At 46.7% G+C, this 24,996-nt stretch overlaps 1 long non-coding RNA gene across 1 annotated transcript in view; it reads right to left on the reverse strand.

The window, feature by feature from the left end:
• The window catches only part of LOC135824904 (uncharacterized), a 101,221-nt gene that overhangs the window by 36,435 nt on the left and 39,790 nt on the right, over nt 1-24,996 (reverse strand). The window contains exon 2 of the long non-coding RNA XR_010554967.1: nt 964-1,074. This is a non-coding gene — a long non-coding RNA (uncharacterized LOC135824904). The remainder of the gene's footprint in view (nt 1-963; nt 1,075-24,996) is intronic.

Consider the following 24,996-nt stretch of genomic DNA (forward strand, 5'->3'; position numbering starts at 1 on the left):
TCGATTGGCACTATTGGGCCAATCTCTCAAGTCTCTACCCTCCCCTATACTACTGTATTAAATGATAGACCCTCCAACCACTGATTTTTCCAATCTTTAAAGTTGGCTCACCCCAATTCCAGAAAAGTGAGTCAACTTGCTCCCTCTCAGAAATCAGACCGAAATCGGAAGTGAGCCAACTTGAGCTTTTTCACTTACCCCGATTTAATCTATATTAGAGAATCTGAGGGCTCTCAAACCCGATCTTGATTCACTTCGAGGACTGATTGGGATCGGTTCCTGAGTCAACTTCGGGAGATCCAGATTTGGATGAGGATTTGGATAATGGTAAGCTAGCTTTGGGCCAACTTTCTGAAAAGACATTTCACAATCCTAAAACGGGCAACTCCCCTTGCCGTACTCTCTTTGTTTCTCTCCTTATTATTCAGTTCGCCGTGGTTGGCTACCACCCGACTTCTCATATATATTGGCAGTCTTCTGACGAGCCAGGAGATGTTGAATTAATAATAATAAGATAATAATAATAAGATAATAATAAGATTGATTAATAATAATAACTCCTACCCATTTTCCATCTCATCATCAACAATATATTTCCCATCTTCTTGTTCTCGTGTTATCTATTCAGCATACCCAACTTTTGCCTGGTTTAGTTTTGCTAAGGCATTGAACATTTCCACATATATCTCTTTTCTTGTTTTCATAAACTTTTTTGTAATTGGTGGTCTCCATCCTGAGTTGTGTGCTGCTCTCCCCTCAACAAGATTAGTGTCTCTTCTGTGGGTATGAACGTTGTATTTTTCGAATGATCATCTTTACATGAGGTGGGTGGATTCGAAAGTGTGTAGGTCTTTATCCTTCTTTCTATGACATCATTTTTTATTTGTCTATGAAATTCAGCAGCAGTAATGGGATTGAGAAGAAGAAGAAGGAAAAGGAGGTATATCAAGTGGTTAGATTTACCCGATGTAATTCCCGATGTTGTCGGTGGTGTCGGTGTTGTTGGAGCTACCGTTGTTGACATCATTCTCTGTGTTGTTGGTTTTCCTTTTGTTAGCGGTGCTACAGATGCTCCTGGTACATTATAAGGAAAATACGTGGTTGAGAAGGAACACAGACAATATGATCACCCTCTACCCAACATTTATTCCCAGGAATTATAAAGGAATGTGAAACACTACACAACATGAAAATTTCTAAGAGGACAGATATCATTTTCAGTTCCACCATTTTTATTCTATCGTACTTGAAGTAAACCTTTTCTTTTTTTCCCATCAGACCATACCAGTTACATCAAAGGTTGAGGGTGGTCTTGGTAGATTGGTCCCACCAAGCATATTTTGTAATGACATTGGATCAAATTCCAATCTTGCTGGTGGGTGTGTTTCTAAGTTTCTTGGATCATTTTCAGGGCCAACACTCATCGAACATTTGGAACCTTTTATTAGATAAACGACAGCATCAACTGTGGGAATAATAATCAGAGATAACAGGTAGAGTGAGGGGTCTGTCAAATGAAGGTTGTTCACGTTTCTGGTTTCGTCTGATCATAAAGTGGTTGCGTAGTGGTATGGTCTGTTGGTTGTGTTTCACTGGGGATATCTACCAGGGTTGGGGTTTGACAAAGAGCAGGGGATTTTGCTGTCAAGCAGGCTCCATTCTTATCCAACGGATCACGAATACAACCAAGGGTCGATGGTAGCATAGTCAACAGTATTAACAAATGAAGCATTTCCATTTTTGTTTATATTATATAGTTAGGATTTTCAGTACTCATGATCAACCAGTTTCCATTCATCAATGAGAACGTATCCACTCGCAGTTGGTTTTGGTTTTGTCAGTGTGTTGTTGATGACGGTCAGATATGGTGTCGTTAGATCATTTTCAGTTATGTATCGGATTACTTTTTCCCCCAACACATCTCGATACGGTACATGTAAACGTCTTCTGCTACCGCTTGTTTCTTGATAAACTATGAAGATATCCTCAGTGACAATGAGTTTGTTGGCTGGAATTTTGTTATTAGGAAAAACATGAACTATGGCTTCTGGTGGAGTAGTTGATGAGCTTGGGATGATATTCTTCAATTTTTGTGACTTTCACCTCTCCATCCTTTCTATCAACATATTCCTTTGTTGTTGGTGAGTCATTCTCTGTTGACCGTCGGAGATTGATGGTGTGTTTCAATCCCATGTTAAGATTTCCTTTCATCTGGTTGGCTCCACTCGTCCAGAGAGTCTGTCTTTGTGGTGTGTTGAGATATTCTGATGTCACCACAGATGTTCCTGTTGATGGTTGCTTTACATTCACAATTTCCATTCCACCCATGTCAAAATATCCTTTCATTTTCAGTGTTCCACTCACCACCTGTCGTGTTTGATCATCATCAACATACTTCCTCAATGAAGTATATTTTTCCTATCTCACTTGTGACTAGGCCTCAGCGGCTAATGCTAGCATTAAAAGTGGCATTAAAAGCCTTTTTGGAAACTAGCATTGCTCTAGCATTGCAAGCAGGTTTTATGGGGTTAAAAGCATTAAAAGGGGCCTGGGGGCTAAAAACCTTTCCAAGGCATACGCTGCAATGACCAATATGGTAATGTTTGCACCAATTATGGAGTCTGGGCCTCTTCTGGCCCACAGCAAGTGCACAACAGGATTCAAGGGTACATATATGCCATACAGTAACAAAATGGGTACTCTTCGTCCGGCCACAGTCAAAATACCGTTACCGCTAGCGTTATCGTCTCAATGCTAAGGGTGCCTATTTGGAAGCGCCAAACCTACGCTACACACACCGTTTTCAAGGTTTTCATTGGGGAGACCTCTCTCTCTCTCTCTCTCTCTTTCTCTCTCTCTCTCTCTCGCTCTCTCTCTCTCTCTCTCTCTCTCGAGTTGATGACTTTGTTAGTTTAAGTTTGTACAGAAGACATGCGAAGTCTGCTGTTGCGCTTGTTATTTTCGTTTCGGAAGTCAAAACCTTGCTCATGAGTGCTTGTGGGGAGGCGACTGAAATTGTCCTCTCTGACTCTGATCCTTCAGAGAAAGAAGATGATTACGAGACGGATTTAGATACTGGTGATGATGATGATGATGATGATGATGATGATGATGATGATGATGATGATGATGATAAACACAGTGACTTGGCCTACTCGCTGGTTATGGGTCGATTGCGGTGCCTGCTCTCGTTCACTTTGCTCCATTGGGCAGTGACCTGTTTTCGCGGCTGCCGTAGCTCCTACCAGAAAAAGTCAGTCTAGAATTTCAGGAGTTATTGTTTGATGGGTCGTTAGATAGAGGCCGGTGTTTGTGAGACTGCAATCATTTAATGTTTCTTCCTTAGTGGTGTAGGTAGATTCTGTTTTACAAGCATAGTAGGACTACTTTTGTTTTGTAAGTCAATCTCATTCTCCACGCTTTGCTGTCATTTGGTTGATGTTTTGAAGTAGTTTTTATGACCTGATGTTTGTTTTTTATATTTGTAGTTCTATTGTTGACATCTTTTGTCTTTTCTTTGGGTTAAAAGGTTAACGTCATCCTCGTTTTCCTATTGCCTTGTATTGGAATTTGCCCATAAAAGTGGCTACGGTGTGATAATGCATTTCTATAAATTATTTCGTGTTTTAACATTATTTTCAGAAAATTGCTCTTACAATACCTTGCGTTTCATATTCATAATATTGTTGCCCGTAAAAGCGGCTTGGTCGCATGATGATGATGATGATGATGATGATGATGATGATGTGGCCAACACATTACCAAAGGCAAAGGAAGCTGTCATTGCTAGAGATCGTTCGTTCAACCGGTCATGTAAGCCAAAGAGTCAAAATAGAACAAGAGTCCGCGAAAGAAAATCGATACGTGCACCTCGTGTTAATCCCAATGAAAGAATAGTGGAATTTTTGAACGAACATCTTTGTATATCAGCCGGGAAGCTCTTCTGCGGCGTGTGTCGCACTGTCGTACAGACAAAGAAGAGTATTGTGAGGTCCCATGTGCTTTCTAAGCACCATCTCCTGTCGAAAGAACGACGAGTGAAATCCAAAAACCACCAAGCGACCATCACGAAATCCTGGAAGGTCTACCAGGAGAAGAAAGCAGACGAGCTCAAAGGTACTGGTCTCACGAAGGCTACAGGTGATACGACCGTACTCCGACGTGCCAATGTCGTTGAGTCTTTCTTGAAGGCTGGTGTGGCACTTACGAAGATTGACCATCTTGGCCCACTGTTGGAGAATAACAATCTCAACCTCACGCACAGCTCACATATGGCTCAGCTAGTTCCCTTCCTGCTTGAGGTGGAGCTGGAGAAACTGAAAGAGGAAATCAAGCAAGCACAACATGTTGCAGTAATTTTCGACGGTACCACCCATCTTGGCCAGGCATTCGCCATCATCATTCGTTACGTGGACGCATCATGGTGCATCCAGCAACGCCTGGTGAGAATGCATGTGCTTGCCAAAAGCATGCGAGGAACGGAGATGGCCAGAGAACTTATTGCCTGCCTGAGCACATTCCTTCAGATACCTGCCAATAAGCCAGTCGCCTTCGTACGTGATGGAGCATTTGTTAACACGGTTGCAGTGCGGCATGTTGTAGACTTGCTGTACCCGAGTTCCATGGATGTAGTTTGCGCTTTCCACAGTTTGAACAACATTGGAGACCACTTTGATACCCCCACCCTGGATGAGTTCTGCCAATGGTGGGTCAGTCTCTTCTCTCGCAGTCATGCCACTAAACTCGCTTGGAAGACACGGAGAGGTGTATCACCGAAGTCTTACAGTGCAACCAGGTGGTGGAGTTTGTGGGAAGTGCTGGAACAACTGCTCAAATACTTCGGGGATGTTCAGCCCTTCTTGGAGGAATGTGAATCAAGCCCGAATGCCTGTCGCCGCCTCCTTTCCATCCTGCAAAACGAAACGGCACCTGACAGCTGTGATATGCTTCGTATGGAGCTGGCTGCAACCGTTGATTTTGGGGAACCATTCGTCCGCAAAACCTACAGCATTGAAGGCGACGGCATGTTGAGTGTGGATGCATGCACTCATTTGCAAGAGGTGGCTACTGCTGCCCAAGATGCAGTCTACCCCAATGTTGAAGCTCTTGTGAAGGACATTGCACCCGGCGATGTTGGCCGCCAGAACCAGTTGAAAGAGCATGCCAATGGTTGCATGCGTCCGGCAATTCGTTACTTCCTCACAAAATTCAACCATGAGGATTCACCGCTGTTTGCCAATGTGTTGGCATACAAGGCTGCCAGGCTGTGCTGCCCAATATTCGTTGCCAAGACGAATCCAGTTCCCGCTCTAGTGGATGGTGTCCGTGCCTTTCCGCCCCTGGATAAATATGGCACTATCCAACAGCTCAAGGTGGAGCTTGCAGCCTACAAGGTTGCTGCTGCTGATACTCAACCTGGCCAAGACCACCTTTCTTGGTGGAGAGACCAAGTTCAACTGCCGGTGTGGCAGAATGCTGCCCGGATCGTCATCACTGTGCCGCCATCATCTGCTGCTGCCGAGAGAGTTTTCTCGCTCCTTGAAGCAGCAACGAGCAGCCAGCAAGCCTCAACACTGACAGACCACCTGGAAGTGGAGCTCATGCTCCAGTACAACCATGGTCGGCTCGGCCATGAGCTGTGAGTTCCCAAGCCGTAATGGGATACGAAGATAGTTGCCAGACATTGTCCACCGTGTATCGACTACTAGTATCGTATTTCTACCTTTAATTTACCATGGTGCCCTGTTTCATCTGATCGTGTCTACAATGAAATTAGACACAAGACCATCCGAAAAAGTATTTCTGTACACCATTTCCTTTCCTTGTATTGGTGCTGAAACTAGCATTAATGCTGCAAACGAGCACTCAACCTAGCATTAGCAACCAAAATAACTAACATTGCCAAAAGCATTTTTGCCCAAAAAAACTAGCATTAGCCGCTGAGGCCTACTTGTGACCCACCCCGTTGGAGCCGCACAAGTGGAACTCACACCATCATAACCAAGATGGCAAATTCTATGATAGTTCATGTCAATATGTTTTACTCATGCCAGGCCACGACTCGTGGCCTGGCATGAGTAAAACATGGATATGACACATGGGAGTTACGCCTTTGGCCTCTGGTTGGTGGATCTGATCTATCCTCCCCACCGTTTAGGGGCCGCATCTGACGCCTGATCATGGGGTGGTGGCGTTCCAAGGAAGAGGAAAGGTGGTTCTTGACCAGGGAGTTGTACGACTCCTTGTTCTTGACCTGCACGGTACGCGAACCCGTCACATTAGTTTTTCATGTCAACATGACCATTCACATCTCTACCAGTTTTATCCAGCTTTTCTTCACTGATGACAAATAACTCCCTCTTTTTGGCATAGGAATCAAGACTGATCTAATTAGCTTCCAAGGCTTTTCCAAATTTAGAACCCATCTTCCTTATCTGAGACGCAATCGGCGAAAACGACCCTTTGAGGTTTCGTAATTTGTTTGAGAAAAAGGTCGATTTGTGACCTTCACCGATTTTTGGTCGCGCTGCAAACAGTGCAAAGTGTTCGCATTGAACTCCTGGCTGGAACATGAAGTTATTTAATTTTGATGTTGAAGTGGTGTCGAGAGGCGACTCGAGTGTTCCTCGATCTTGTTGCGATGGCTGCGGACGCCAGAGCTGTTCGCAGAGTTGAGCACACGCGGCAGTCATTGTGCACAGCTAGCTAGAGCCTGGTGGGGAGTGGATGCTGAAGTAGCCGCTAAAGATCAGAGTGAGGATGAGACGTTCTTCGGTTCCGACGTCAATGCTCCGAAACAAAACCGATCAGAACCTTCAAGAAGCACACTGATCAGCTCCCTCCAAAGCACGGAAGTTGGATAGGAGTCTGCGCAACTTGTACTTCACTAGAATGCAAGCTCCGACTCCTGACATTTAGAATCCGTTCTGGAATCGTCAGTGAGCTGTTGTCGTCCCGAATTGTATTGCAAGGCCCGCCGACAGGCATGATCACTCGAGGTCAATTGGGCCCCAACCTTCCCCTCCCCCTGGCCCACAGTGCTTCTGGCGCATGCCGACCGCTTCTAGCCAGCTGCCGACTCTGGAATGGCCTGCCCGACTGTAGGAAGTCCATAGTATCTGCCCGTGAATTCAAACGCATGCTACGCGTATTTTACTCCGGTTAAATGTAAATTTGTAATGGCTTTCGTAACCTGCTGATGAGACTCGATGGAATCATGCTACGATGACCCAACTTGTAAATTTGAGATCCATTTTTTTCTGCTCGTCTTAACCCTGCCTCCCCTCATTGCTACTTCCATTTTCGTATTTTTTATTTTCATTTATTTTTCTCTTTATTTCTGACTCTTCTTACTGGTTGTCATCGCTTCCATAGTATTGGGCAGAACTGCCCGTTTGCCTTGCGATGTAAAATAAATAAACAACAACAACAACTAAGAGATGTGATATATCAGATCAATGGCAGCTTTGGGCTGTCATGAACGATGTCACAGTCCGACAGAAGACACGGAAAAATCTGAAGCGCCGCTTGAGTAACTCATTTAATTGTTTGGAAGCATCGTGCATGACCCTATGCGGCCACCTGAGCTGCATATACCACATGGTCCAGCCTCTGCATCTAGCTTCTCAGCATTTCAGGCGGTAATCGTGTCTGATGTTGCACAATGCTCGCAAACTGTGAGTCCTCACAAAGCATCTGGGAGTGACAACATTCCTGGAATTGTCTGGCAGCAGTGTTCAGACGCCCTCGCACCTCCATTTACCACCCTAGTCAATGCATCCTTGACATCAGGTACTGTGCTAGTGTGTTTTAAAATATCGCACATTAGTCCACTGTTCAAGAGTGGCGATGCAACATCCCATATTAACTATAGACCATTGTCATTGCCCCCTATTCTGTTCCGGATTTTGGAGTTTTTTGTAAAGAAGCAACTCACAGCATACCTCACGCAACATAGCATATTACCTAGCAGTCAGTTTGCCTACAGGAAAATGCACTCTACCGAAGATGCATTAGTTCTAGCCGCCAACCGTTGGCTGTTGGCCAAACAAGAGCGTAAATACACGGGTATTGTGATGGTTGACATGTCAAAAGCGTTTGACCGTGTCCAACATCAACGCCTGATTGATAAATTATTCACCCTGGGAGTCAATGGCAGAGTATTGTTACGGTTGGCTAGCTATCTGTCCGGTCGTTTTCAGCGTGTCAAAGTGTGCGAGGCTCTCTCTGATGCAGTCCCATGCTCAAGAGGTGTGCCCCAAGGCAGTGTTCTTGGGCCGCTTCTCTTTGTCCTTTACACGAGTTACATTTCCGTCGTCATACCTTGCATTGTTGTTCAACAGGAGTTCTCGGACGACATCATCCTAGATTATTCTGATTCAGATCTGGACACTGTTTGCAAGACTTTGACTACGGCTGTGACACGTCTGTCTGACTGGCTCTCTGTAATTGGGCTTCTACTGATTACTGGCAAAACCCAAGTCATGGTAATTCAACCTCGGGGACTCACTGGCAACATACCAGTCGTGAAATGTGAGGTTTAAGCCTTAACTGTTACCTCCACTGCCAAATACCTTGGCGTAATCATTGACGACCAGCTATCCTGGCAGCCTTATGTCTCCAGTGTTGTGCAGAAGGCGTCAGTCGCCATCAGCCAGCTATGGTGCCATGCGCGATCTCTGCCCATAAGAGCCCGAAGACTTTGGTACATTGGCATTGTGCAAGCACGACTAATGTACGCATCCAATGCATTCTTCCCGTCGCTGACACAGCAGCTGCAGAATCGTTTAATCAAATCCAGCAAATCCGGAATTCGTGCAATTTTCCGACTCTCCAGCCGTGCATCCACAGCCCCCTCCTCGTGCGCTTATCTATTCGATCCCTAATTCACTACAAGGTTTTGTTTTTTGTTTTCCGTTGCCTACATGATCTTGCAAGTCCTCTTTTCTGCACCTTCTCTCAGTTGACGGCTAATACAAGCCAAGCATCCCGTGATGATCGCCGAATTACTCAGGGACAGGAACAGCGATTACTGCAACTGCCTTTCCTTCCTGGACCTTCCGGTCATCAGTCATTGACATTTTGGGAAGCATTCTTTGAAATGCTCTTCCCAGTGATATTCGCCTCCACAGTGCAGCTTTTATTTATTTATTTATTTCTGTACCTCATGGCATGTCAAGACAGCCAATTGAACTGAGGAGAGGGTGAGACCAACCACGGAAGAAGAGAAAAAAGAAAATGAAGAGCACGTGCACAAGGTGGGAAGGGAGTAGCAACTTACACAGCAATGGGGTGCTCAGAAAGCTATGCAGCGGAAGTGGTGACTGTGATTTTGTTTACTGGGAGATACTGAAGTTCTGTCTGACGAGGGTACGGAATTTGACCATATCTGCAGCTTGTCTCAAACTGGGAGGCAGTTGGGGCCACGTGGAGTAGGAGGAAAAGAAAGGGGAATTTACGAATAGGGTAGACCTAGCTAAGGGAGACGTTCGACTGTCTACAAAACCTGCCCACCCGGACTGGCATCCCGAAAGCGGACTCCTTCTCACGGCCCGACCTGGTGGGAACGCTCCGGCGCTTTCCGTAAATTGCCGCTCAATGGTTAACAAATCTGCCGAACTGTCTGTCATTGCTGATTTCAACAAACCTGATGTCATCTGTCTAAATGAAACATGGCTAAATTCAAGCATAGCGCTCACCATCTCCGGTTATACCACATTTCGTCGCGACCGACCACCTCATGATAACAAATCCGGTACGGCAACCAGAGGATATGGTGGAGTTGCGATTCTTGTCCGGCAAAATCGCTTCGGAAGAGTCCAAGTTCGCGACGACCTTGCTCGTCCGACCTGTGAATCCGTATGGGTTGAGCTTCACCCAATCTTAGGCTCCCCGACACCCATCCTCGTCTGCTGTACCTACCGTCCGCCCTCAGTCAAAACCACGGAAATAGACCACTTCTGTGATATGCTAGCTAGTGCTTTGGTAACCGTTCCCATGTCATCGTACCATGTCATAATGGCTGGGGACTTCAACAGTAAGCACAAACGGTGGTGCCCATCGGATTTAACGTGTCCTGCTAGGGCGGCACTTTTTCGCACCCTTACCTGCTTCGGTTTGGATCAGCTGGTGCAGAGTCCAACGCACACAACATCTTCCGGAACACAGTCATGTCTAGACCTTGTCTTCACAAACCAACCCCTGCGTGCGACGGACGTTCACACAGCTTGCGCTCTTGGCTCCTCGGACCATCTCATGGTTTCATGCTAGTTCGCCGTCTCATTGCCCTCGGACCCAGACCTGCCACTTCCTTCTCGCAAACCGTTCCCATATCGCTTCCGTCGAGTTCCCTCTCAGTGCTGGGACTCTATGAACGCTGATTTCTCCTGCCACGACTGGTCGTTTCTGCAACCAGAAGGCTCTCCAACTGTTGACGCCGCGGTAGATCACTTTGCAGCCGTCCTTGAACGAGGGTTCCAACAGCACCTCTCTAACTTTGCTATCGGCTACAACAACCGGAAACATTCCAACCCAACATCCTCGACATCTAGTCCCCCATGGGTGACACGGTCCCTCGTATCTGAAGTGAAGCGCAAGCGTGATCCTTTCAGCATCTACAAGAAATTCCCAACGCCGGTTAACCGGGAGGCTTACCGAGTTCAACGCAACTTCGTCAAGCACCTTTCTCGTACCTCACACCGCTCCTTTCTAAACTCTCTTTCTGCAACACTCTCCTCCCCCGATCGCCCATCACTCCACCAATTCATTCGCAACCAGTGCCGCGGGACCTCCCGCGCGCCAATCCAGTACCTGACGGACTCCAATGGCAACCGCCAGCACGATGTGAAGGCGATTGCAGACACACTGAACAAGCAGTTTGTTTCATCCGGCATTCCGGAAGATCCGAATTGGGTCATTCCATCGCTGTCCCCAGCCCCTGAACTTAGCGCACCACTCACACGCGTCGTTACCACGACTGCTACCGTCTGTAAGCACCTCAAACTCCTGAAGAATTGTAAGTCCCCTGGCGAAGATGGCATACCCAATGAGGTTCTCAAATGGCTTGCGCCATCTCTGTCCTATCCCTTGTGCCTGCTCTTTAACATGTCATATCGTACAGGAGTATTTCCGTCCGTCTGGAAATCTGCTGTTATCGTCCCGATCTATAAGAAAGGCCAACGCTCTCAGGCTGGCAACTACAGACCAATCTCTCTCCTTCCCGCTGTGTCAAAGGTCTGTGAACGTATTTTCTTTGAGTCTCTGTACTGCCACGTCACCCCAGCGCTTTCACCATCTCAATCCGGTTTATGCCGTGGAGACTCCACAACTTTCCAACTAACACGTCTAGTACAAGACATCTACACCCAGCGGAACCTCAGGCGGCATGTTGGCATCGTGTTCTTTGACCTAGCGAAAGCTTTCGACACCGTCTGGCATCGTGGTCTGCTTGCAAAGCTAGAGTCCGTCTTCTTGGTACATGGTCCAGCCCTGCAATGGCTCTCATCCTATCTTTCCTGCCGCCACCAGACTGTCAGAGTATCTACCTCCCTATCAGACCCATTACTAGTCGTGTCTGGGGTACCCCAGGGGTCCATACTTGGGCCGCTCCTATTTCTACTGTACGTTAATGACTTGCCAGCCCTTGTACCAAATGTAAGTCTTTTTGCTGACGACACTGCTCTGATGTGCTCCGACAGCTCGGCAGACAACCTCACGGCCTCCATGCAGTCCGGGGTCAACGCTACAGTAACATGGATGGAAACCTGGAAACTGAAGCCTTACCTCGCCAAAACCGAGGCCATGTTCTTCTCTCCCTCGCCCCCCACTCAACTTCTGTATTTTCCTGGTCTAAATAGTACACCTATTAAAGTTGTTAACGAGCACAAGCACCTGGGCGTTATTCTCGACCGCCAACTCTCCTGGTCTCCACAAGTCCAGTCTGTGTGCAAGCGTGCGAGTGCGTCCTTAGGTATGCTACAACCCCACTGCCAACACTTGAATGATAACTGCAGAAAATTGTTCTTTAAGTCGTACATTTTGCCTATATTTGACTATTGCGATATAGCTTGGTGCGGGTTGTCTCAGACTTTACTCCACAGACTGGAAGTACATCAACGCTTGCTTCTGAAAATTCTGTTTCGAAAAGACCAAACATTTGCCTCCCTTTGTCTTTATAAACTTGCATCAGCAGCATCTTTGTATCCTTGTGCAAAAAATCTTCCTAGCCCAAGTCCCGAAACATATTGCCAAGTACAACTGGTTTGTTACCACTAGACCAACACGCAATGCCTTATCACTGCCCCGAGCTAGTTCCTCTCTGTTTTTGAAATCCCCTTTCTTCTCAGCATACTCCCTCTGGTCTAACCTGCCTACTAGCATTAAGACATGCCAGGATATCAGGAAATTCAAAGTCCAGCTTTCCACACTGTCTCATCCGAAGTGATCCCATGTATTATTAATGTGCCTCCCTTTCTTTTTCTCTCCCTATCTCCTTTCCCTCTCTGACAGCATCTTTCTTTTTCTCCCTTTTAGCTTGCCGTGGTTGGCTATCACCTGACCTCTCATGTTTATTGGCAGTCTTCGGACGGGCCAGGAGATGTTGAATAAATAAATAAATAAATAAAGACGAACGCAGCTACAGGTGGTGCCACCTGAATTAAACCGATTAAAGGCGTTTCACACTCATGTCTTTATTCGCGTCTTCGTCTTCGTTGCCTAGGCGATCCCGGAGAATCCCCAAAACGTGAGCTGTAGACTTCAAAACGCAGACGCGGCCCTATGGGCAGAGTCTTCGGCCACCTCTTCGTCTTTTTTGTAGTCTTGAACTCTATTCTGGCCTATCCGCATGGGCAGAGATCTTGGCGGGGAAATTGAAAGTGAGCATGCAACCTGCTAGCTGCATCTGTCAAATGAATTTTCTTCTTCCGTTCCGTTCTCTTCGACTTTGACATTGAGGTTCCGTTCTTTTCTTTTCATACCGGTGCCTTTGTTCGAACCTTCACCATGACGGAAACGCTTGATAATGAGGCCGATGCTTGCCTTTTGCGAATTTTAGTGAAGCTGTTCATATGCAATCGCTCGATCGGGAAGCAATTCCCCGAGGCCGCGCCAAAAAAGCAAAAGGAAGAGCAGAAGCACGCGAGCTTCCTTCGCAGGGCGCAATATTCTTCACCTACAAAAGCGAAATAATGATGACCAGAAAACTAAAACTCGGAACTGTTTGGTGTTCCTCGAGGCTGGCTGGTACATGATGTGGAAATTAAAGAACTGCCCAAGATTTTTCTTATTTTGAATCTACTCGCATGCCGTTATTTTTTGCCTATGGACTACTAACATTTTTGCTGATTATTGGCAAAAACGATGTGTTCGATGTGTGTGTGAATCAACTTGTGCAGCAATTCGACGTTTTGGCTGAAAATGACGTCACAGAAACGCGCTTGTGAAACGGCTATTAAGGGGCTGTAAATGTGCAGGGTGCTGGTCAAGAAAAATTGAATGTGCCAGGGTGCACTTGGAAGCATCAAGGTAGTGTTGCAGAGTGGCAGTGGATGCAGCAGCATACAAGTCTAGATTTGAGATAAAACGATCAGTACGAAACTTGATGCGCAGTATACAACGATTGTTACGGAGGTTTATTGTCCAGTAACGGACAAAAGATCGGTTGGCTAGCATGCAACAAGGAAGACTCGAAACTCAACGAACGTCGCCATTCTTCTAAAAACAATCTCTGGCAAGCTCACAACGAGCTCCGCCGAATACGCTCGATCGACAGCAAAAACAAAAGCGCGTACGGGTTTGTACGCGTGCAGAGTGCAATATCGCAATGTGCAATGCAGTGCCCAAAAACAGAAACACGTGACGAATGCATGTGGCAAATACGGCGTCGCATCCGGAATCGCGGTACGGGTCTACGGGACTGCGATACGCTACGACGCCTTTGCGGAAATCAAGATATGAAACGCTGCGTCAGTGCAGAAGCAAGAAAACAAGAGAAATAAAAATTCAAGTGTGAATTGTAAAGAAAAGAGAACGAAGGACTTGAAATACTTGCTGTGCAGAGAATTTGTGCTGGTGAAATATGTCTATCAATCTGCCAGTGAGTGGCAACACTTCAACGGGTGATGATAAACCCTGTCAGAAACTGCGGGGCGAAGAATAGAAAAAACTATGGAACGCGGAACGAACGACATCAGGTGAGAATCTGCACAACGATAATTATGGCAATTCCTGTGGAACGAATGTCTATTACTCAACCGACTAGAGAATAGATTTTGACTGCTAATTTTTAATTCATACAACTAGCGCGATACTAATAAGGAGAACTGAATTGCATCAACGCAACAATAGGTCTCAAATACAAACGCTATACTAAAATACAACAATAAATTCTGAGAATAATTACGCAATTCGAAGAGGACAAGGCACATACATGAAAGAAAACCAATAACACAAATCCATGAACCACGACAAGATTTCATAGCTGCATCAGTTAACATTGTGGCGACCGTCTTCAGCACATTCTCCCCCTCTTGATCCGACTAGAATCAATCTACAAACTCTAGAGGACATGCCTTCGTAATTGGTCGGGTCATTTGCTTACCGGCGACCTGCACGACGACGACGCGTACCTTTCCGTCACCGCCCGGGTAGGTCTGAGTGACTCGACCCAATGGCCATTGACCACGTGGGGAATCAGGTTGGATGACCAGGACAACATCGTCACAGCTGACGTCCTTACGCTCGGCAAGCCACATCCGGTGCTGATTCAATGCCGGAGCCCACTCTGTTAGCCAACGCCCGACTTGTTGAGCCCAGAGGTGACGATGTCCTGTGCTGCCTTCTCTTCAGCAGTGCGTTGCGACTCGGCTACCATTGCTGCTTGTACCTCCTTGACATCCCAGAACCGTTTGATTTGAGTGCCCAGATCATCTACCTGGCGTGTCAACAGGGTGCGTGGGAGGGTCTCACTGTCCGTTGACCCAACACAGGTCCATCCGAGTGGTGTCAGGCGGGCAATGGGCTCGCCTCGTTGGCCGGCGATGTCTTTGACGGTGTAATAGATTGACTAGTAACTGTCGACGCCACCTCATCTCTCTCTCTATCGCTATTCCTTCCGTGATATCTAACGTATTTACTGTTGATCGCTACGTATTATTTCTGTTGAACTTCGTATTATTTATTCACGCTGTGTTCGTGACGTTCTTCCTTTTTTCCAGTATTATTGTGCGTGCACACGATGACGTAGGTCGCTATTTTATCCGTGTCATCTTTGTGCGCGAGCCTTCATCCTTTTTCTCTGGCTCTTTTAGTTTTAGTTCTTCTTGTGCAAAAGCAAGTAATTAGTCCAATGCCGAGTGGGCTGTGAGTATTGCATGTTGGGCAATGCAGACGGGGTAGTTCACAACAACGGACTTGTGAAGCTCGGCGTAGTCCAGGCCAATCAGGAGATCAATGGTAGGTTTGCGGTCAAGCGATGGAAATTCGAGATTTTCTTAATGCTGCCACGCTCGCTTCTTTTTCCGCCAATTGACGGCTCTGGCATCTCCCACTACATCAGTTATCGTGTCAGCTTCCATCTTGAGCTTCACTGTAGTGTCGGTGCTCTAAAGCTCAAACTGGACTGGCATGATGGTGAACGTCTCTACGGTGCCGCTCAGGACGGCTACCCGAACTTCTCGTCGTTTACCCTGCGAGCCTAGCTCTTTAGCCAATACCTCATTGACGTAAGTCTTCGTGCTCCCCTCGTCAAGCAGAGCGTTGATTTCCACGGACTTGCCGTTAGCTCGCACAATCACGGGTACAGTACGTAGCGAGACAGAATCTTTATGCCGTCTAGTCTGAAATGTTGCGGCTGCTAGATAACTTCGTTCATCTGGTTTCTCAGACGGCTTCTCCTTGTCGCAGCCACCAGGTGGTGTTGTTGGTTTGTTTAGGAGGTAGTTGTGTGTGTGTGTGTGTGTGTGTGTGTATGTGTGTGTGTGTGTGTCCTTGCAACCGTCCAAATTACATGTTCGGCTCCTGGTGCAATCGTTCCCACTGTGGCCTGTGTCGAGGCAACGATAGCAAAGGTTGAGACGTTTAGCATGTACTCAACGCTTGGATGGCTCAGCGGTCTTGAACTGTTGGCAGTTTCAAATTGCATGGCTCTCCTCGCAAAGAGCGCATGCAGATGTTGATTTGGCCTTCTTGTCTGTTGCCAGATATGTCCGTCGTGTGCCAGCTTGCGCGTTGCTGCTATTTTTGCTTCCGGTGCTGCTACTGCTGTTGCTACTACTGCCGCTGATGCCGTCCACTGTCTCTGACGCTGTAGCGGTAATGGCTGCCTCTCGGTTCACCCACTCTTGTAGTGTTCTCACGGATTCGTGCTTGGAGTTCTCTAGTACCCAACGGTGATACTGTGTGAGAATTGGTGTGGCCAATTTCTGCTGCAGCCTTGTGTAAAGTGTGCCAGTGCCGAGCTCGGACTGCAATCCGGCGTCCGTCATTTGTACGATGGCGACTTCTAGTAGGTCAGCAAACCTTTCCAGATCTGCTGCCTTTGCGGTTTGTATCTGGTTAAACTCCTCTAGTTCTTCCACATGTACAGTGATTTGTCTTCGTTGTCCACCGTAGCGTTGTTCTAGCCGGCGTAGCATAGCGTCGTACGAAGACGGTGAGAATCCAAGACTCTCAACAACTTTCAGTACCTCACCACTCAGATACTGCCGCTACTGCAGTAACTTCATCTCTTTCGAGAGCTGCTGTTTGTCGACACATACTACGTACGCTGCTTTCCATCGGTTTTACTCGATCTTATTGCCACTGAATGTTGGGATTGACACCTTCTTCAGATTCTTAGTGATATCTGATGATGGCTGTTGGACATGCACCTGTGAACCATACCCTGACTCTGGTGGTGGATATAGCGGCGGGAGAGATGCCTGAGTGTACGATAACGTGGGCCCTGAATACGGACTAGGATACAGAGTAGGTAAGGCTTGTGGTGTGGACTGTTGCTGAGTATACTGCGGTGTGTATGACTGTGTGTGCTGAGGTGTATACGACTGTACGGACTATCTTCTGTTGGTGTATCTGCTCTAGCACTAGCACTAGTACTTGGGTGTGGAATGTGCTCACTACTGGGAACTACTGGCTTGCATGCTAACTTACTGCATTACAGGAGCTGCCCTACTTCTTGAATGTCATCTCTACGACAGAGGCTGGCGGGCGAACTGCTTCCGGTGGAAGCACGATTGGCCTTCTTGTGCTCAGCTCCAGGACCTCGCTAGCCTGGGTCACGGCATTGACGTACTCGCCATTCAGAACGTCTAGCTCCTGGAAGAGGCTGGCTGCTTTGCCAGTTCCCTTTGTAGCTTCCCCCAAATTCACCGATTGCGAATGTCTATTACTCAACCGACTGGAGAATAGATTTTGACTGCTACTTTGTAATTCATACAACTAGCACGATTCTAATAAGGAGAACTGAATTGCATCGACGCAACAATATGTCTCAACTACAAACGCTTTACTAAAATACAACAATAAATTCTGATAATAATTACGCAATTCGAAGATGTCAAGGCACATACATGAAAGAAAACTAATAACACAAATCCATGAACAACGACAAGATTACATAGCTGCATCAGTTCACATTGTGGCGAACGTCTTAAGCATAGCGATGGAGAACTTCTAATTTACCTATGTGGGTTTTGTTAATGGTGGACCAGGCAGGGAAGCCGCATGTGAAGATGGGAAGAATATATGATATATACTCAATGATGCAGACAGCAAGACTGTTTCGGCCAATGAGGCCTCAGCAGTGCAACTCCGAGCTTAAAACAGGATTGAACTGTCAGCCATGGCTACGAAAACCACAGACATTAGGACAGCTCGATGTACTAGCGCTGAGAGTGCTCAAACTGCCAGAGGTAGCGGGCAAAGCATAAAGCTAACCAGCGCAAGTGCGGCCTATTGAGAGTGCTCTACAATATCGAAATCGAGGAGCGAAAGACTCAATGATGCAGGCAGCCAGACAGTGTGGGCCAATGAGACCTCATCAGTGCAACTTCGAGCTTATAATAGGATTGAACTGTCAGCCATGGCTACGAGAACCACATAATTATATAAAAAATATTCCCGCAATTTTGGGGCAAATGGGACAAGGGACTTGCCATTATGCCGAGAGATCGGCATACTTTGGACAACACATGGTTAGCATGGTGAAACCAGGAGAAGGCGGAATCTATGACAATGCCAAGGTGTTTGTGGTGGGGCGCTACAAAGATAGGCCCGTGATCATCGGGGAAGTGGAAGATGGGCACTGGATCTGTGGGAGGGGGAAAAAGGAGGAGATCGGTTTTGGTCACATTTGGCTGAAGGTACCAAGTGATCATCCAGTGAACAATGTCGTTGATACAGGTCTGAACTTTGGGGTACAGGGTGGCGTGAGATGGGGAGGAAGCAAGGACAGTGGTATCATCTCCAAACAAGGAAATACTGGGAAATAACTTTTGCCTTTAAACTGGCTCTGAACAGAATTATTTGTAATTTGTAACCAGTGTTAATCACGCACCTTCCTTGCTCGGTATCCCTACACATTACTGCATGTTTTCTCTGTGTGTTCTTCACTGCATGCTTATACATACACACACCCATTTGAATTATATACATATTTTGTGCTTTGGAATTATCATGTCATGTTTCTTTTTAATATTTCCTTCTCTCATAATATTATTATATTCGTTCTTAGCAGGAACCGGAGGTTTTTCCTCTGGTGAGAAGGCAGAATTGCTTGTGCTCTCAACGAATTCAAATAAAAGAAACAAAAAAAAAAAATAGCCACTCCTTGAATTCCGCCGGCTTGCCAGTGTACGGAGGAGGATCCCGATGGCGAAGCCTTCTTTCTGGTGTCCTCTCTGATGGAGAGGTATCCATTCCTCACTACAAGCTATTCAGGAAAGATCGTGCCCTACAGCACGGCGGTGGCGTTTGCATATACTGTCATGAAACAACTCGTGTCAAACGACGTGCTGATCTGGAAACAGATTTGGAAATTTTGTGGATTGAGGCCATGGAGCAAAAGCACAGTACCCTGGTGGGATGTGCATACTGTCCACCAGAGAAGTCAGTGGCTTACTGAGATGCATTCGAAGCCAACATCGAAAAGGCAATGCAGGGAAGACAGTCGCGCACAGTTCTCATTGGAGACTTCAATGTGGACTATGCCGATCACCTTGCCAGCCGTGCAAATCACTTGCACTCCACACTCACACACTGCGACTTGCTTAACCATGTGTCTCAGCCGACAACAGTCACGTCCTCTTCGGCATCTTTTATTGACCAGTTCGTGTCTAACGTTCCCATAGAGGGTGTATGTCGCACTGTCTATGTAGACATGAGCGATCATTTTGCCATCTTGGCCCATATGCCTGTCTTTGGCATGGGAAAGGCATATTCTGGACAGCAAGCCGCCAAACGCCAAGGTAGGCGACTCCATCGGATACATTGGAACACATTTAATGAGGACTTGAACCATCATCTAGCGACTTGTACCTTTACCGGAAATTTTGACAATGCTGTGCAGAGTCTTACCACCTCTATCATATCTACCCTGGATGTGCATGCACCATTGATTCATCGGCACCGACAGGAGAAACGTCCTTGCCCCTGGCTAACACCGGAGCTAGTTGCCGCGGTTCGGGAGCGAAACCAGTTCCATCGCCAGTTGATGAGCGACAAAGGCAATGCGGATCTGCGTGAGCTCCACCATCAGGCCCGCTCTACTGCAAGGAAACTGGATCGCCGTCTACGTAATGCCTACTTCATGAATCAGTGTGCAACTCTTGATCAGAGAAAGTTGTGTTCAGTTATGAACATCGTCACAGGCCGTGCTAAGCAGCGTCAAGAATCTCAAGCCGGCATCGAGGACCTGAGCAAAACCTTTGGGGATGTTGTGCGCGACCCAGACCGACCATCCACGCTAACACCACCAAGTGGATCGATGCCAGCGTCTAGCTTTCTGCAATTTGAACTTGTGCAGGTGAGTGATGTGAAAGCTTGTCTGAAGTGTGTAAATCCCGCGAAGGCCACGAGCAGTGATTGCGTTCCTGGTTTAGTGTTGAGGGAATGTGCCGATAGCCTTGCTGGGTCACTCACGGATATCATTAATGGATCACTGTCCACTGGAACAGTACCAATGATGTTCAAGCGATCGTTTATTAGTCCTTTGTATAGGCACGACCTGAAGGCAGCGGATCTCTCCGTGGAGAGCGCTATTCAAGCTGCAGGAGATAGACTAACTTGGCTTGACACTGTTGACAGACGCGTCGACTCTGCTCCTGTTTAATAGGTTCAGGGAAGATGCGAGCTGTGTTTATTATTATTATTATAAGTCGGGAGACCCCACAGTGCCAGTTAACTAACGCCCAGTATCCTCATTGCCGGTTATATCTCGTATTCTTGAACACTTTGTGAAAAAGCAGCTCGTAGACTATCTCACAGCGCATGAACTTTATCCGAAGACTCAGTTTGCGTATCGGAATTGTCACTCGACGGAGGATGCACTTGTGCTTGCCGTCAACAGGTGGGTGCTTGCACGCTCACATCGCCGCTACACGGGCATCGTCATGGTAGATATGAGTAAAGCCTTTGATCGGGTGCAGCATGAACGACTCGTCTCTGAGTTGCACTCCCTTGGTATCTCATCTAGTGCTCTACAATGGTTTTGTAGCTATCTGACTGAAAGAAGTCAACAAGTTCGAATTGAAAACTCAGTCCCCTGTCAGTGCATTGTTCCCGTTGTGTGCCACAGGGCAGTGTACTTGGTCCCTTGCTGTTTGTACTATACACGCGCCACTTAGATGCCATCCTGCCTGAACAAGTCATCCTCCAAGAGTTTTCGGCTGACATCACATAAAAGTTCTCCGACAGCGATCTCAACACTGTGTGCCGACAGCTTAGTGCAGATACCACTTCTGTATCACGTTGGCTTGCTGAAATTGGGCTGTTGCTCAATGCGAAGAAGACGCAAGTCATGGTTATCCAGCCCCGTGGACAGAGAGCTGCCATTCCTGATGTATTCTGTGGTCAGGACGCACTCAAGGTTACCCCTACTGCCAAGTAAGTACCTTGGGGTGGTCATTGATTGCGAACTGTCATGGAAGCAGCATGTGGACAACGTGACTAAGCGAACTGCCCAGACCATTGGCCAGCTCTGGCGCCATAGTCGTGCTCTACGTTTATCAGCCAGACGGTTGTTGTTCATTAGCATGATCAGCAGCCATCTCTGCTATGCGTCAAAGGCTTTCTATACTTGCCTCACAGTGCAGTTGTTGGATCGCTTGGTCAAGATTTTCTAATCCAAAATTCGCGCCGTTTTCCAGGTGCCTTCTACCAACCCATCATCCCCTCTTCTCTGTCGACTTGATCTTCTTACTCTTACTCAGATAAATCAGCAAAAATTATTATTTAGTTATTGGTCGTGCCACGCGGCTCCACGTTTGCTTCGTGTCCCGTTTTTGCCGGGTCCTTCCGGTCGATCCACTGTTCAGTTCATTGGTAGTGTGTACTGGAACTGCCTGCCGCCCGATGTCTCCTCCATCACAATTCCTTCTGCATTTAAGAAAGCAATTACAAACGATATCTTAACAGAGCATGTCTGAGGATACCAAAGTATGTGTGCAAGTGGATCTCTCCGATTTCGCTAAAAATTTGCAGGTGGGTTCCCTTTGGGGTGTGGATCGATTGTGCAAAGCCCTTGAAAAAAATTCTGAAGGGAACCTTGAAATTTGGATACCCCTCAGAAATGGCCAAAATATCACATTATTTATGGGTCTAGAAACCAGTCACGCCACAATGTATACGAAAAAGCAATGAACAAAACTCCATCAAGCCAACATTGCCTCACCTTAGAAGAGTTCCTGGAGCAGTACCGCTAAGCCATGCCAGGATCCCAGAAGACGAGGTCCATCACCCCCTGACGCCACGAATGATGGTCTTGAAAATAGCCAATTTACAAGCGCTGGCAAAACAGCCAGCTACGTCCTCAATTGGCCAGAACTATACACCGGCAGATAGTAGAACACCTCTTTTAGCGCTGAGGACATGTCCCCCATCTTCCTTTTGGGGTTTTCTTGAAATACACTTTTTCGAAATTTTCCACTCGACCATGCTGAAATACGGCCAAAGTCATACCTGCGCAGGAAAGCTCGCCCCTCCGCGACGTCTCCTCAGCAATTTCTACTCCAACACTACTCCCAAGGCCGCAGAACAAAGTGTATTGTTGGGTCTGACAAGGAAAAGCAGCGGTGATCACTTGTCACTCCAAACGACAAGCTTCTCCTTGCGCCACCAATAATTTTTTGTGCGACTGTTGATGTAAAAGTGACTGAAGGCATGAGCGCAATTCTTGAATTTTACTACAAGAGGCACGGTGAAATCACGTGCCTTGTGACGCAAGAAATGCCAAGTCGCGTGGATGACTGCTCACGAGATTTCAGAGTCACCTTCGTCAAGTGCGCTTGTTACTCGCCTTGAACGCCCAATGGTCTGGAAGTGATCACACTTGTGTTGTTACTGCGCTCAAGAACACGCTGACCTTGTTGTAGGCCTACGAACCGGGACTTTCCCTGACCATGTAGGTCAAAAACCAGTGAAATAATGATGAAATCACATTCTTTATGATGTAAGAAATCTCTCATGCAGACCACGCGACAAGTTCGTGCAGCCAGTGCTGCTCGCGTGCCAGTGAACACAAAGCGAACGAGCTAGCAGCTTTTGTCGAGCATCGACATGAAAACAAGGAACTTTTACCGTTGGACTATGTTCGGGATTGCAGGAGGTAAGTGTGAAAGATGAATAACTCGCTATGCTGTACGGGGGGCATATTTCAACGGCTTGCTGCCATTGCAACACTCCTAGGACAGTTTGTGAGGGTTCTCAGTAGATCAAGCAGGAAATACAGCTCATCTTACCTCTGCCATCATGGTCTGTTCCGTGTAGCGTTCCAGTCAAGTTCGCGATCTATGGCCGCGTGTCGTGATCCAGGAAGCGTCATCCTACGTCACAGAGCACGTAATCTCACCGTGCAACTTGCAATAAATTTCAAAAACTGACCTCAGGACTTCAGTCACTTTTGCCTCAACAGTCGCACAAAAAATTATTGGTGGCGCAAGGAAAAGCTTGTCGTTTGGAGTGACAAGTGATAACCGCTGCTTTTTCTTGTTAGAGCCAACAATACACTTTGTTCTGCGGCCTTGGGAGTAGTGTTGGAGTAGAAATTGCTGAGGAGACGTCGCGGAGGGGCAAGCTTTCCTGCGCAGGTATGACTTTGGCCGTATTTCAGCATGGTCGAGTGGAAAATTTCAAAAAAGTTTATTTCAAGAAAACCCCAAAAGGAAGATGGGGGACATGTCCTCAGCGCTAGAAGAGGTGTTCTACTATCTGCCGGTGTATAGTTCCGGCCAATTGAGGACGTAGCTGGCTGTTTTGCCAGCGCTTGTAAATTGGCTATTTTCAAGACGATCATTTGTGGCGTCAGGGGTTGATGGACCTCGTCTTCTGGGATCCTGGCGTGGCTTAGCGGTACTGCTCCAGGAACTCTTCTAAGGTGAGGCAATGTTGGCTTGATGGAGTTTTGTTCATAGCTTGTTCGTATACGTTGTGGCTTGACTGGTTTCTAGACCCATAAATAATGTGATATTTCGGCCATTTCTGAGGGGTATCCAAATTTCAAGGTTCCCTTCAGAAACATTTTCAAGGGCTTTGCACAATCGATCCACGCCCCAAAGGGAACCTACCTGCAAATTTTGAGCGAAATCGGAGAGATCCACTTGCACACATACTTTGGTATTCTCAGACATGCTCTCTTAAGAGAGCATGTCTGAGAAAACCAGAACATATGTGCGAGTCGGTCTCTGATATTTCACTCAAATGTTGCATGTAATTTTGCTTTGGGGTGTAGATCGACATTCCAAAGCCCGCGAAAAATTAATTGAAGGGAACCATGAAATTGGCACACTGTGATAGTTCTCACCATTACCTATCAATTTATTGCATGCATTTCACACCCATCTCTCATGAAAACAGTATTCACACTTCCTTGACACTTCGGTTCTTCTCACATTCTCATTGGTGTTCTCTCTATCACCTTGTGCTATAAAACGAGGCTCTTCTCAGTAGAGAGGGTGTGTTATTTCCGAGCTACTAATGCAATCTATTACATTCGTAGCAGAAGTTGGTATCGGTCCTGGAGCTCTGCGCCTTCGCGTTGGCATTCATCTCGGGATGTGTGCTCACTTGGAAGATAGCAAGTCGTCTCCATCGAGCTGCTTGGCAACCCAAGGAGAGTTTGTTTGTTTGTTTATTTAGCTTTATTTTACTTCACCAGAAGTGCCTACTATGTCTTCTTCACAGATTCTGCCTGAACAGATGCTCATCAATTATGTTCTTGTCCTCTATCCTAGTCCAAACCCTGCCTTGCCCATGCATGACTCTCATGAAATGCCCGTACTAAATAGTCTATAGAACAAGAATATTGTATATCATACTTCTCTCATCAACTATGATAATACCCATTTCATACCCCCCCCTTCATAAAATTAATACCTACTTTTTTCTTTCCTTTCATTTCATCTTCTTTTCCGTTCCTTTCTTCTTCATACACATTTTAAACATTTTCATCATATTGTGAGAGCCGTGGGCCAACAGCCCCGGTGAGAAGGCAGTCTTGCCTGTTCATATGGTGAAGTAAAATAAAGAAACAACAACAACAACAGAAGCACAGGCAAAATCTGCCTTCTCACTGGGCGTATTGCCACAGCTCTCGCAAAAGGATGAAGGTGGTGATATAAGAAAAAGAGAAAGAGGAAAATACAATCATGAACAAGGCACAAAGAGAAGACGGAAACAAATCAATGAGGGAGTACTACAAGTAACGAATTGGAATTTGATGAATTTTTCATGACAATAATTCAAGGGATGCAAAGGTTCCAGGGTTGAGGGAATGTTGACAGTTAT

This window comes from Sycon ciliatum, chromosome 9 (assembly GCF_964019385.1).
Source record: "Sycon ciliatum chromosome 9, ocSycCili1.1, whole genome shotgun sequence".
NCBI lineage: Eukaryota > Metazoa > Porifera > Calcarea > Leucosolenida > Sycettidae > Sycon > Sycon ciliatum.